General features: G+C 44.7%; 1 protein-coding gene across 1 annotated transcript in view; it reads left to right on the top strand.

Moving 5' to 3' along the window:
* The window catches only part of GALR2 (galanin receptor 2), a 111610-nt gene that overhangs the window by 94812 nt on the left and 3270 nt on the right, over positions 1-13528 (top strand). The window lies entirely within an intron of this gene.

Genomic DNA, 13528 nt, shown 5'->3' with positions numbered 1-13528 from the left:
CTCACTTGCCTACTTATCTACCGTCCCCCTCAATCCCCCTTAGTGTTTCTCCCCGATTGTTTGGAAGTTGTGGCCACGATCTCAGTTAACAACTCTTCGGTTCTGCTCTTGGGTGAGTTCGCCTGGGTGATTTCTCGGCGGACTTTCGGAAAGTTCAGTGCGGGGTCCCTCAAGGCTCTTCTCTCTCACCTCTCTTGTTTAATCTTTACATTGCCCCTCTTATTTTTTCACTGCAGCAAATGGAGGTCACCGTATTTAATTATGCGGATGACCTCCAACTTGTCTTTAATCTGTCTTCTTCTCCTGCCTCTATCCTTAACTTCCAATCTGTCATGATTCATATCCGGGACTGGATGAACCACAACCATCTGAAACTCAACCCAGACAAGACTGAGCTGGTGCTGACGGGTGGTCCATCCAGCCCCTGGTCTTCCTTGTTTTGGCCCCCTTCCCTAGGCCCTCCACCTGTCCCTTCTACCTCAGTAAAAACATTAGGCATTAAGCTCAATCCTCAACTCACTCTTCACTCCCAGGTTAGTTCTGTGGTCTCCTCTTCTTTTCTTTCTCTGCGCACTATACGCAAGGTGTCCCGTTTCTTTTCTTTTGACGCTCTGAAACTGATCACCCTGGCAATGGTCATCTCCCGCCTGGATTACGGCAATGCCTTATATGCAAGTATACCTGCATATAGCTTAAGGCGTCTGCAGCATATCCAAAACCAGGCGGCGCGCTTGGTATTTAAACTACCAAAGTCCCACCATGTTACTCCCCTTCTCAAGTCCCTACATTGGCTCCCTGTCCGCGCGCGTGTCCAGTTTAAGCTTGCTTCTATCACCTTCCAAGCACGACTGGGCACGGCCCCTGCTTTTATCTCATCTGAGATCGTTCCCTATGTTCCCTCCAGAGAACTGCGTTCATCTACCCAATCCTTTCTCACAGTCCTGCGGTTCCGTAGGAAGAAATGGGGAGGATCGAAATTTGCGACCCTTGCTCCTCTCTTCTGGAACTCCCTCCCTCTTGAGCTCAGAGCCTTAACTCTTTACCCGCAATTCCGGAAACAGCTCAAAGCTCATCTGTTCACTGAATTCTTTAATTAATCCATTACTGGTCTTTGCTTCTGCTTCCTTCGACTTTGCTTCGGCTTCCCCCGCCCAGATAACTGTTAGTTGCAGCGCCATGAAACCGCTGGTGTACGTGCGCTTTATAAATAATTTTAAACTCAAACTCAAACTCATTCCTTTGTCTCTGAGCCCTGCTTAACACATGTGTACAGGAGGAGCCCTATATTCATGTCCTCAATGTTTGAGACAAAAAATACTCATTGATTTCTGAACGAGAGTATAAGCGTTAAGGTAACATGTCGTTCCTGCTTATATTTTGCATGCTTTACATAATCCTGCATTCCCTATGAGTATTTGCTTTTCCCAGAATGTTGTTACTTTTTTTCAGGCACTGCATAATTTGAAATGAGTCACATCCAGGTGCTTATAATGGGGCAGAATTGGGTTGTAGGTGAAGACAGTGCGAGTTTCACTCAGTGGGGCAGAAGGGTGTTCGGTGGGGATAGGATGTGGCATTATGGCCAGAGCTATCAAATTTGGAACTGGGGAACCTGGTTCAGCCTTCATGCCTTGTCCATCAGACCACTCCTGAGGGAGCACCCATGATAGACTTTAGAAGGCCCCACTAGACCTTAGAAGCCCTGGTCTCTTAGCACCAGCAGGTGAAGCCTACCGGTGGCCAGTTGGGTAAACTTGAAGCCCTGTCCACCACAATTCATACCCAGGTTCACCACCAGTCTTGCGGGCAGGTCTACAAAGCAGCACACCCTAGAGCAGCAGTGGCTTTGTCACGCAGTAGTTTTCCTGCAATAATAAAAGTCTCCCACACAACCCCCACGGTTTTTGACGCATTCATAGATTTACAAGGACTTGTAATCCTGGGAATGCGGCAAAATCTTGCGCTGCCCCAGAGGAGGCATAACTAGGAGAAATATCTTTATTTCTCCTTGCTTTTTCCTCTTTCAAACTGTGCTTTATTCTGCAGCCCACATAGAAAGATGAAAAAGCCTCTCAAGATTGTTTTTGTACAGGAAGGTGCCCCTTCCTGCACAAAAACAATCCTGCATGCAAAGGTGGCACCCTTGCACCATGGGGCAAGTGTGCCTGCGTTGAAGCTAGGCTGTCGAAATGGCGCCAGTGCAGGGGGAAAAGACCGGAATGCACCATATTGGATAAATACGGCACATTCCCGCCCTTTCCCTGTGACGCAGGGCAGCGCAGCAAAGTAACTTGCTGTGCTGCCCTGCGCCACCATTCCCATAAATATGTCCCTAAGCTCACAAATAGTAAATTGACCACACTAATTATCTGTGTAAGAGCAGGTATTGATAAACACAATGAGCCACTGACCTTTTGCATGGACCTTGTTGAGTTGCCAAGCACAGCAGCAGATCTAATCTTAGATACCTTACTTGCATGCTTAGAGAGACACGGTTTTACTGATGAGTATTTAAAAAGTCATTTGGTTCAGCTTGTAACAGATGGTGCTTCCAATATGATAGGTAGGAAATCCGGTGTGGCAACTCTTCTGAAACTGAAATCTCCACAGTTGAGTGTATGGCACTGTGCTAACCACAAGCTGGAACTTGCTGTGGGTGATGTTTGTAAAGAAGTCGCAGGCATTAATCAGCTCAAATTTTTTTTTGATAAACTATATACCACCTACCATGCCTCTCCGAAAAATCCGAGAGAGCTTGGGGAATGTGCTCTGGAGGTAGAAGTAAGACTTCTGGCAATTGGAAAGGTGCTAGATGTACGTTGGGTGTCCTCAAGTGAAAGATTTGTGAGAGCTGTTTGTAATAACTACAAAGCACTTAGTAAACATTTCATGGAATCTTCCGAAGACTCAACGAGGAGTGACATTGAGCAGAGGAAATATGCTGGTTTAAACCGTTTATTAACCTCCCTGGTGTTTGTTGAAAATATGGGCATTTTATATGATGCTCTCACAGAATTGGGTGACCTATCCAGAAGGCTGCAGCGGCGTGATATGACCATATATGAGGCCGATCGCTCAATACAGATGCAGATTTTAGTGTTTGAATCAATGGCTGATGCACCTGGGCCCTTTGTTTGCTACAACTGCATTAGATGCTGGTGAACGGATGCAGTTTGCTGGTGTAGGACTGCAACAGAACAAAGGCTGTGTTAGCATCAATAGGGCACAGTTCTTTAGGAGCTTAGCAAATAACCTGCGAAAAAGGATGACAATGTCTAATGCATCAAATGTTTCTAGATGCACAACCACAAACAATGATGAAATAGAATACAAAGAGTTAGTACATAGAATGAAGCTCTTACAACCAGTTTATTGGCCAGATCCAGTAGACATCTTATACGGTGAGGGAGAATTACAAAACCTTTGTAGCAGGTTGCATGTATTTGATACTAGGCAGTACATCCTTGGTTTCAGAGAGTACAAACAAAATAAAAATTGTATCCCTGAAAGCCTGAAACCATTGGTGCACATTATAGACTCCTTTTGCACCTCCACTGCTGAATGTGAACGGGGCTTTAGTGTAATGAATGAGGTGCTCACACCACTGCAGAACAAAATATCAATCAATCGTCTGTCTTCTACAATGTTCATAAAAATCGTGGGGTCTCCTGTCATAGAATTTAAACCTGAATTTTATGTTCAGAAATGGTTAGAAAAAGGGAGGAGAAGTGCAGATGAAAGAAACTGCATGGCTCGGACACAAATGTCTTATGATTCCACTTATAAGCGTATTTGGAACATTCTGTGATTGGAAACATGTCCCAGATTGCAAATGTATTAAATGTAAACAACTTATATATTAAACCTCAAATAAACATGTTTATTGATTCTTCGAATTAAATAGCGTTATAAGCTGTAACTGGTCAGTGAAATGCCAAACGTTCAAAAATTGGTATGTTTTGCTATTTCTAGCCACACCTCCGACTCCGCCCACTAATCCAATCCTTGGGTTATTCCCGCCCCCTGAGTCTCCGCCCACAGTTCCCCTACTTTTTTTTCCCCACTTCGACCACTGATGCACACACAGATGGACGCAGGAATGGTGGGAAACTGCCACACAGGTGCCACCACATCCTTTCTAGTGGAAGACACCTTCACACACCTGTCAGTGTGCGATAGACGCACCGGAGCCGTCCTGGAAACGACACTTACTAGTGACAGACTGCTGCTCTCTCAGTGTGCGACAGACGCACCGGAACCGTCCTGGAAACGACACTTACTAGTGACAGACTGATGCTCTCTTACAGACGAACCTGTCAACCAGTCGACTCGAATGAGGGTGACGACACATGTTCAAGAGGGTGATTACATTACATTGAGTAGAAAAGGGAACAGTTTCTGAAAGGGTGAACCACTGAAACCAATGGCGGCGTTTTGTTTGTCGGGAGGGTGAATAAGAATGAACAGGGGGAAGCCTAGAGAAGAACAATACACGCCCCCAGCAGCAGGAAACAACGTGCCTTCCGCGTGAGGGGACAGCTATGCACGGACCGCTAGGGGAAATGGAAAAGAGACTTTACAAGTAATAACTTCCAGTGAGAAGGTAATGTCAGCTTTCTAGATGTGTATCACCGCGGCTGTTTATAGGTTTATTTTGCACTTACCTAACAGTGATATCACCACCCAGGCACTACAACGTGGAAGGAGGTGTTTGCTTGTTTTCCCTCCAGTGTGTAGGGGAGATGTCAGGCCTTTTACCATTCCCTTGAAGTTAGCAGTCTCGGGGGTCAGACGCTTGATTTCCCTAGTAACCGGGATGCTGAGTACTTGGAGACACAAAGCTGGCCCTCCAGAGCCTAAACCGACCGGGTAGGTTGGTCGAGCAGACAAGATTTAGTTCATGGGAGGCAGTATGTAGTTTGGATTTAATTACAGTGTAACACACTTCACAAAATCGCAATTAAAATGAATATCCAGTCGGGTTATTTATTGAACAGGAATAACACTGTAATAAAACTCCTCAAAATTGTAGACAAGTAAAAATGGCTGTAGATTCAGTGCCTAAAGCTCTGCTAAGAAGCCCATGGCTGGTACTATGACAGGTCAGCGCGCTGAAAACCAAGGCTGCATAGTCTCAAATCCACCTCGTGACTCCGGTAATCCACTACCAGGCGGTCCCTGTTCCTTTTTCTCGCTCTTGCAGGTTCCTGCTTTGTCCCTTTGTGACTGTTATCCGTCTTCCTTTTCCTCCATCTTTCCACATTGTGTTTTTCCCTCTCCTGCAGAAAAATAAGTGCCAGTCCCCACAAATTAGTGCCAGTAGGCCCCACTGGCAACCACTGGCTCAAATTAAGCACTGGCTCTAGTCTGATAAAGCTTGTTCTGACCTTTATAGACTTATGACACTAATTACTTAACGATAAAAAGAACCAGTAGACTCAATTTAGGGAAACAGAAGGCAGGACCTTAGAGAGAAACTGTTCACCACCTCTCACTTGAAGAGAGTAACATAGCGTGCAGGTAGAGAGCGCAGCCCAGGAATCAGACCTATAACCATCCCAGATAAACACCACCTGAGCAACTACCCAGGAAGCAGTTCCTCCTCTTGGTTTGCATGGAATACATGAACGGAGGGCTAAACCTTGTGCAGAGTAGGCCGAAGAAATGACAGATCTAACACATCTGCTGCCTGAGGAGATTGAAGATTTAATATCTGACAGTCATTTTAAGGAAACCTCCTCTAATGGCTCATTACGGTAATGCTATAAGGCTTTAAGAACCTAACGTTAGATACCGAGAAGGAACCTGGGTGCATGTATAACCAATCACCGCCCCTAAGTAGCATTAGAGCACAGGAATCCAGGGATTGTAACATCCTCAAGGTTCCTCGAAGGCTCTGAAAGCTCATTGAACCTTCATGGTTGGAATTGAAAGGCCTATATTGAACCCATCTAAAAAGAACTGGAGAATCAAAATACCTTTGCCTTCCTGATGATGCATCTCTCAATCCTTGCACCAACTCTGGAAGGAAGACCACTGATGCCCATGAGCATAAAGAGTAGACTTTCTCTGAGAATTCTGTACTTTGAAATCTATATTACTGGAAAACCCTAAATGCTGAAGCTGCAAACTCTCAATATCCAGGTCACTAACCGGAACTTCAGAAGAGTAGCAGACAAAGGTGTATGGAGATATCAGAAGAACATAGTCCTAATCTACTGACATCTACCTGAGAAGGAACCACTACCGCCAAGGCCAAAAAAGGGGTTTTCACTAAAACCTACGTTGGCCATTTATGTACCCTTAAGCGGAACTTCTGGATCAGGGGACTAGGGAGGGAAGCATAAAGTAGACTCTCTGACTAATGACAGGAAAGAGTCTTCACCACCTAAGCTGTCAGCTTCAGAAACTCAGTGCTATATTAATGTAGAAAGGCATTGCAAGGAGAAGCAAACAAGTCTAAGGCAAGACAGACAAGCCTCATAAAACAGAAGTCCATAGATAATGGAAAGAGCCTTATGAGGATATCTGCTTGATAATTGTCCAGACCCCTGATTTTCACTGCAGTGTGTCTTGGAGATGAGTCTGATCAGACCACTGGATTTGGTGCAACTCGGATGGTTAATGGATGCTTAGGTGGAAGTATTGTCCATCTGACAACTGCAGAACCTATGACATGGGGTTTGAAAAGATTAAAGCGCTTGAACTACAGTTTTCGGTTCTTTTCAGCTGGAGGAGTGATTAGCCGTACGTCTGTACTAAAATTCCTGAGATGACAGTGTCCTGCAAGCAGCCGCTCAGCTTCTGGCACTGGCGTTTGTAGTTACTGTGTCTTGCAGAAGTAGGACTAGGAGAATTTGCTCTGACAGGCATTAGGGGCTCATTCCAATTCTCTTTGAATAGCTGGAAGACCCAAAACCAGATCATCTAAACTGCCCCACAGGGGCGGGAGACCAGAACTTGAGGATGTGCTGGACAACAAGCCCAGATTAAAACTATCCCACTTGACCATCAATAAAATGTTTGCCATATTGCCTTGAAGCTTGCGCCATCAAAGAGCAGGAGTTTCTGAATGCTCATGATCTGTGACAAACGTAATCTCATTGTCTAGACCCTTTCTGGTGGTAGATAGGCATGGTACAAATATTCCTGAACTTGGCACCAGGATATTGGACATCGTGAACCGTGGGGAGAAATCTTCCTACTTATGAGAAATCTGTGATCTAGAAACATGCTGCCTACACAGAGCACATCTGTTGATGTCTGGCCACTTGATGGTGAAAGATCTAACCAGTCGTTAGGGATAAGGATGGATCATTCTCTCTGAGTCACGAGGAAATGCCACAAAAAATGTAAGGACCTATGTAAGCATCTTCGGGGAGGATTTGAACCCAAAATGGAAGATGCAAAAATTGTAACTGGTATGGCTGAATTGCAAAGCCAAGAAACAGCTTTTTTTGTTGAACTTGCATGTGTAGATAATCACCTACTCCAGCCAGTGAGGCCAAGAAGTCCCCTAGAGATAATCTCGGCTGAATTTTCTACAAAGTGTCTGTCTTGAAATGAGTTGTAGAAGTGAACTGATTCAGATTATTTAAATCTATGATGAGGTGAAAAGCTCCTGCATGTTTTTGAAAGATGAAGAGAGTAGGAAATACCCCTTGCCTTTGTCCTCTTTAAACAGTGAAGATATATGTATATCACTTTCCAATTTCACATTTGTGTTTGTTGACAATTAGCAGCCACAGTTTCAGAAGCCACGGAAGATGCTGCTAGGTGATCAAAGGATGCAACCGTTAGAGACCTGTTAGAATTCTGACATGCCAGTTGACCAGCAAAATCCTTTCTGTTATGGATGGCTAACAAGAATTTCTGCAAGTGCTTGACCAGTGACGGTGATGAACATGTAGCACAGACTACAGCGGGCATGCCTAAGTTCAAACCACCATATGCCATCTTCATGAAACCATTCACCCAGCAGTCTACAGGCTTAGTAGGGGAAGCATCCCTCAGGAAGCGGGGCTGGGGTTGGCTCTTACCCTTAAGTCTCGACTGAGATTGAGGAAGCAGTAACTTGAAGCAATCTCTATTAAATGCCTTTCAGTAAAGAAAAGGCTAGCAGTCATTACAGAGTGCTGGTGTTGAGTGTATTCAGACAGAACACATGCAGAGAACCTGCTACACAGCAACTGGCAGTGAATCATTAAAAAAAAAGAATATATATATACATACATATACCATAGGTTTCACACATGTTATAGTTAGCTGGACATTTTACTCATAAAAAACCAATGAAATTCCCCCGTTATAGTTAGTGCAGGCAACTATAACTCACGCGACCGCAATCCTCTGCTGATGCTAATACTGTATTTAGACACTTATTTGCCCATGTCTTCTTCCATTAAATTTTAGCTATACATATTTTACAAATATTTTTTTTTCATAAAGACACATATGTCATCAGCAGAGGATTGCGGTCGCGTGAGTTATAGTTGCCTGCACTAACTGTAACGGGGGAATTTCATTGGTTTTTTATGAGTAAAATGTCCAGCTAACTATAACATGTGTGAAACCTATGGTTTTTTCAGTGAATTTGCAAGGTTTTTTAAATGCTAATTCCTAACTATAACGTGTGTGAAACCTATGGTTTTTTCAGTGAATTTGTACGTTTTTTAAAATGCTAAGTTACTTTACGCCGTTCGTGGCGTGCGCGCCCACTTAACGCAGTTCGTTCCGTGCGCGCACAGTGAGCACGCGGTGCGCTTCGCGCACCGCGCGCCCACTTTACGCAGTTAGTGCCGTGCACGCACGGTGGGCACGCGGTGCGCTACGCGCACCGCGTGCCCACGTTACGCTGGATGGGCCATGTACGCACGATGCGTTTCGCGCACCGTCCGCTCACGGAGGACATATTATGCGCTTCGTTGTGAAAGGTAATCTATTAAATGTTCCATTTACATGGGAGGTGGGAAAGTGTGGATACTTTTTTTTTTTTAATTATTTTTTACCGTACGCGTACGGTAAGCGTAATCAGCGTTTTTTCGAAAAAAAATAAAATTGAATTTTTTGCCATGGGGGTTCTTTTGGGACACCTTAATCAAAGCTAGGTGGTTGGGAGCTGTCTAACCTGCCCCTTTACATGTTTTCACCCTTTGTTTTTCCTCCCCGCCTCAGAGTGCGAGAGAGAAAATGGCGGCCGCCGCTTCCTGGTTTCGACCGATTCGAATGTTTACTAAGATCTAACAGCCAATCAGAATCGCGCTCGCGCACGGCACCGTACGCGTACGGTAAGCTTACCGTAAGCGCACGGTAAGCGCACCGTAAGCTGCCACAGATATATATATTGATTTAAATGCTATTTTCTCAGGAACTACTGAACAGATTTACATCAGACCTACAAAAGGCACTTCCTTGACCTGTAGACTACCTCTCTGCCAAATTTCAAGTAACTCTGTTCAGCCGTTCGGGCTGTAGCTGTGTCTAAAGGTCCTATGGAAAAATGCATGGGAAAAACGCGTTTTGGGACCCCCCTTTTTTCTCAGCCCCCGCTTGACGAATCCCCCCGAGACTTTCAGGGTAGGAGCGGAGCGTAGCGCCCCATTAGTTTTGAAAATTTCGCGAGGATTCGTCGACCGGCGCCAAAGTTATTCCAAATAGAATGTTGCGGTTTTCCTATGGAAACAGGGCTCTAACTATAACTACCTACTGGCGACCGCCAGTAGGTAATATATATATATATATATATTTATTTTTTCATCCAACAAACGCCAAAGCTTCTCAAGGTGCACTCAACAGTGCGTCTGCCGTTCGGCATCACGGTTCAGCCCGCCCCAGCCATCCAAACTCGTTGTATTGCCTGACGCGTTTCTGTGGCCAACGTACCACTTCATCAAAGTAATTTCTCCTGTACGCATTGGAGCGCTCTTTATACTGCATATTGATTGGTTGAAAAACCCCTCAAGGGTTCAACTACGTACTAGATTTCTTCATACAGCATGCTGGAATGTGTAGTCACATCTAACTTTCATTAAACACCTATAGTAGGTTCCAGTGCGTACAGATTTCAGAGTTATTTAAAATCCTTAGTAGGATCTGGACGTGATGGGAGCAGGCACTTTTCATCAAGATGCACAGTCCTTGTAGAACAAAGCGTGACATCCAAGACAAGCAGCAGCAGACACATGTTTCATCACATCGACTTTTTCAAGGCTGGAGCAAACTATATATAATGCCAGATGCAATGTAGCATAAATAATTGAAGTCTTGCCACAATCTTTAACATAATCCTGTTTATTCCAAAACAAAAAGTGTGCAAAAGCCCCACAGGTATCAAAATTCAACTGGTAAGTTTGTCGTCAGTGGTAATACAGAGAATACAGTGAGACGCAATCTGGTACACGGTCATGACGTATCTTAAGTGAGGCCAAGGAAGTACATATATGACCAGTCTGTATTCGAGAAAATTTGTCGGCCTTGATAAACTGGGCTTATCAAGGCTGACCAATATTCTCGAATTCTACAAGGACTGTGAAAAACACTGGGAAGAATAAATGTGCATAACAAATATTTGGACTCTGGAGTACTTCATTCCTGATTACAGAGACTATGGGATTATTGAGTATGCTCCCGGACTTTTTATTCATAAAGTCAGTAACTCTGCCTTAGTTAAAGTGACACCCCTTAACAACTTGCCCTATTGCCATGCACTGCTAATTACCCCACATATTATATCACTCATGATATGATCTGTCACATCATTGATAACATAACTGCAACATCTCAAAGGACATAATTGACTGCTACATCTGAAAAGACATAACTGATAACAACAAGACTATGCACCGTGGGGGTGCGAGTTATAGTTACCTTAGGGCACGAGTTAGAGTTACTTGAGATAACTAGAACTGGTGAATCTTAGTTGTTTTGTTAGTTTAAATTGATATGTTCTAACTGACATTTTCACCTCACTATAACATGTGTGTGTGTTTATGTGTATATATATATATCCACAACAGAGATTCATGTTTTCCCCATGCAATTTCCCATAGGGAATTTAGACACAACTACGGCTGGATGGAATTTCACCAAATTTGGCAGACAGCTAGCTCTAGGTCCAGAATGAGACCTTTTGTGATTTGGTGTAAATCCATTCAATAGTTTTAGAGTTATTAAAGAAAAAATATTTCTAGATACTGAGGGTTTGCGGATCTGGCAGATTTCATGCCGAGATCTGATTGGCTGCCAACACTTCTACCAGGAAGTGTTAGCAGCCATCCTGGGGCTCAGGACTGAGCCAGAGTTCCAAAGAAACACAGGAAAAACAAAAGGGGGCAAGGTAGGAATGCCCTGACTCCCTAGGCCTGGTGGTGGGGTCCCACAGGGACCCTGCCAAGGGTCGTCGCTTTTTTTTTGCTGTGTTTTTGTGGAGGACCCACACAACCACTCACACACCCACTCATAGACCTATACAACCACTCGCAAAACCCACACAGCTATGTACATACCCACGCACAGACCCATAGAGCAAATAAAACACCCTCCCACAGACCCACTCACACATCCACTCACAGATCCATACAGCAACTCACACTCCCCCTCAGAGACCAACACAACCACTTACACACACTCAAAGACCTACACAGCCACTCACACACCCAATCTCACACCCACACTACCACTCACACACTCACTCAGAGACCCATCAACCGCCCACACACCCACTCACATAACTATGACTATAACATCTGAAGTTCTATTCTTTTGTGTGTAAAATCTGAACCTAACCTAAACGTCCCTGTAATCTTTGTTTTTTTTGTGAATTTCTAAGGTTTTTGTACTTCTGTTCCCTAACTATTATGCCCTTGTAGCCTTTGTTTTTTTTCAGTGAATTTCTATGGTTTTTTTAATAGTATTTCTTAACTATGTTTTCCCTGTAAACCTTGTTTTTTTGAGTGAATTTCTAGTTTTTGTTTTTTACGTAAAGTAATATTTAATTACCATACATTAATCCAACTGCTGCCCATCATGTTGGGGAGATGGCTGCACGGCCTGGCCTGTGGCCAGGACCTGAAGTTAACCCTCTGCATGCAGCCAACCCCGCACTGTGCATGGCCCTGTGGCCAGCCCCTGAAAGGCAGACCCTCTTCAGGCCACTTTCGGCCCTGAGGACCTCATCCCCTGGCATAGTGCATTTTTGGGGAGGTTGGGGGTATGGGTCCCCTCTCCTTGGGCTGTTTTTGGCCCAGTGGAACCCCACAGGGCCTGGCAACATATTTTAGGGGTATAGGGCTCCCCTCCCCAGGCCGTATTTAGCCCCGGGGACCCCATGCCCCAGCACTATATAGGGAGGGGGCACGCAGCCCCCTTCCCTGGGCCAATTTTGATCCCGGGGAAATCATCCCCTGGCACATTTTGTGGGAGGGGCATATGTCCCCTTCCTTGGGCCCAAATTCTGCAAGGCAGAGGTCCTGCAGCCCTTCTGTGGGGTTTAACCTCACACAAGATTAGGAATCAGATTAATTGCTCCTCCACTAAGATATGGCCATGTACCACCACCATCAGAATTGAGAAAGGGCCCTCCATATTCCAGTCCTTTCTGTGTCCTCCGCATAATGTTTTCCATGATGACTAAAACCAAGCCACATGATACACTCCTAGTTGTGCCCTGTAGAATTTCGCCTAAGGTTCAGCTTTGTATTAATCCTTCTCCCCACTCAGAACACTCATACTTTCATTTTCTGGGAGATGTAGTTGGCCACGGGACTAATACAAGTGGATCTTGAGTCTGCATCATTCATGGTCACAAATGTAGATAAACACTGACCTATTCAGTTTAGCAGGTGCATGGCTGTGTTCACCTAATGGCAGCACAGACATTTTATTGTTCGATCTTGCGTTACTGCCTCCACGGTTACCATGGAGGAGTCAGGCTTGTGAACTGAATTAACAACACAAAGCATTCTAATGCCAAGGAACAGCCACGTAGCACTAGTCTCAAAATCAAGATAGCATCTGTCAGTCAATCCCATCTCAAGTACAAGAATTATCATTATCAGAGCCAGAGACAGTATGATGTTTTGGCGTTATCCCTCCTCTGGCAACAGGGCCATATTTGAGTCTTTTAATTTTAATATGTTGCCCATTCATTGCGCCACACCCTATTGTACCACAATCACATATCAGATAAAGAGAATGTAGCTATATAGAGAAGCTGCAGTAGGCACATAAGACACTGAATCCCACAACTCCACTCCTAAGCTGATAAAGGTGTAGGAGTATTGTGATGTTTCTTTAGATGGTGTCCAGTCATAACAGGATGCTGATCAAGGTGTAGGTCACCGCAAGGTGCTGAACAGGGCCTATGTCTAGGTACTGAGCGGAGCAGGGAGGTCTTAATGTGCTGCATTTAAAGTCTTGAGATGCTGAGTGGGCTGTCACTGGGTGCTGAGCCAGGTGGTCCATAACTGTTGAGTGACAGGACATCTAGTTGCCGAGTGTGAGGCTTCAGATGCAAGGCTTGATTAAATGA

The sequence above is a fragment of the Triturus cristatus genome, chromosome 7 (assembly GCF_964204655.1).
Source record: "Triturus cristatus chromosome 7, aTriCri1.1, whole genome shotgun sequence".
Lineage (NCBI taxonomy): Eukaryota > Metazoa > Chordata > Amphibia > Caudata > Salamandridae > Triturus > Triturus cristatus.
Note: the sequence above shows the minus strand (reverse complement) of the source record. Positions and strands in the feature narration are given on the sequence as shown.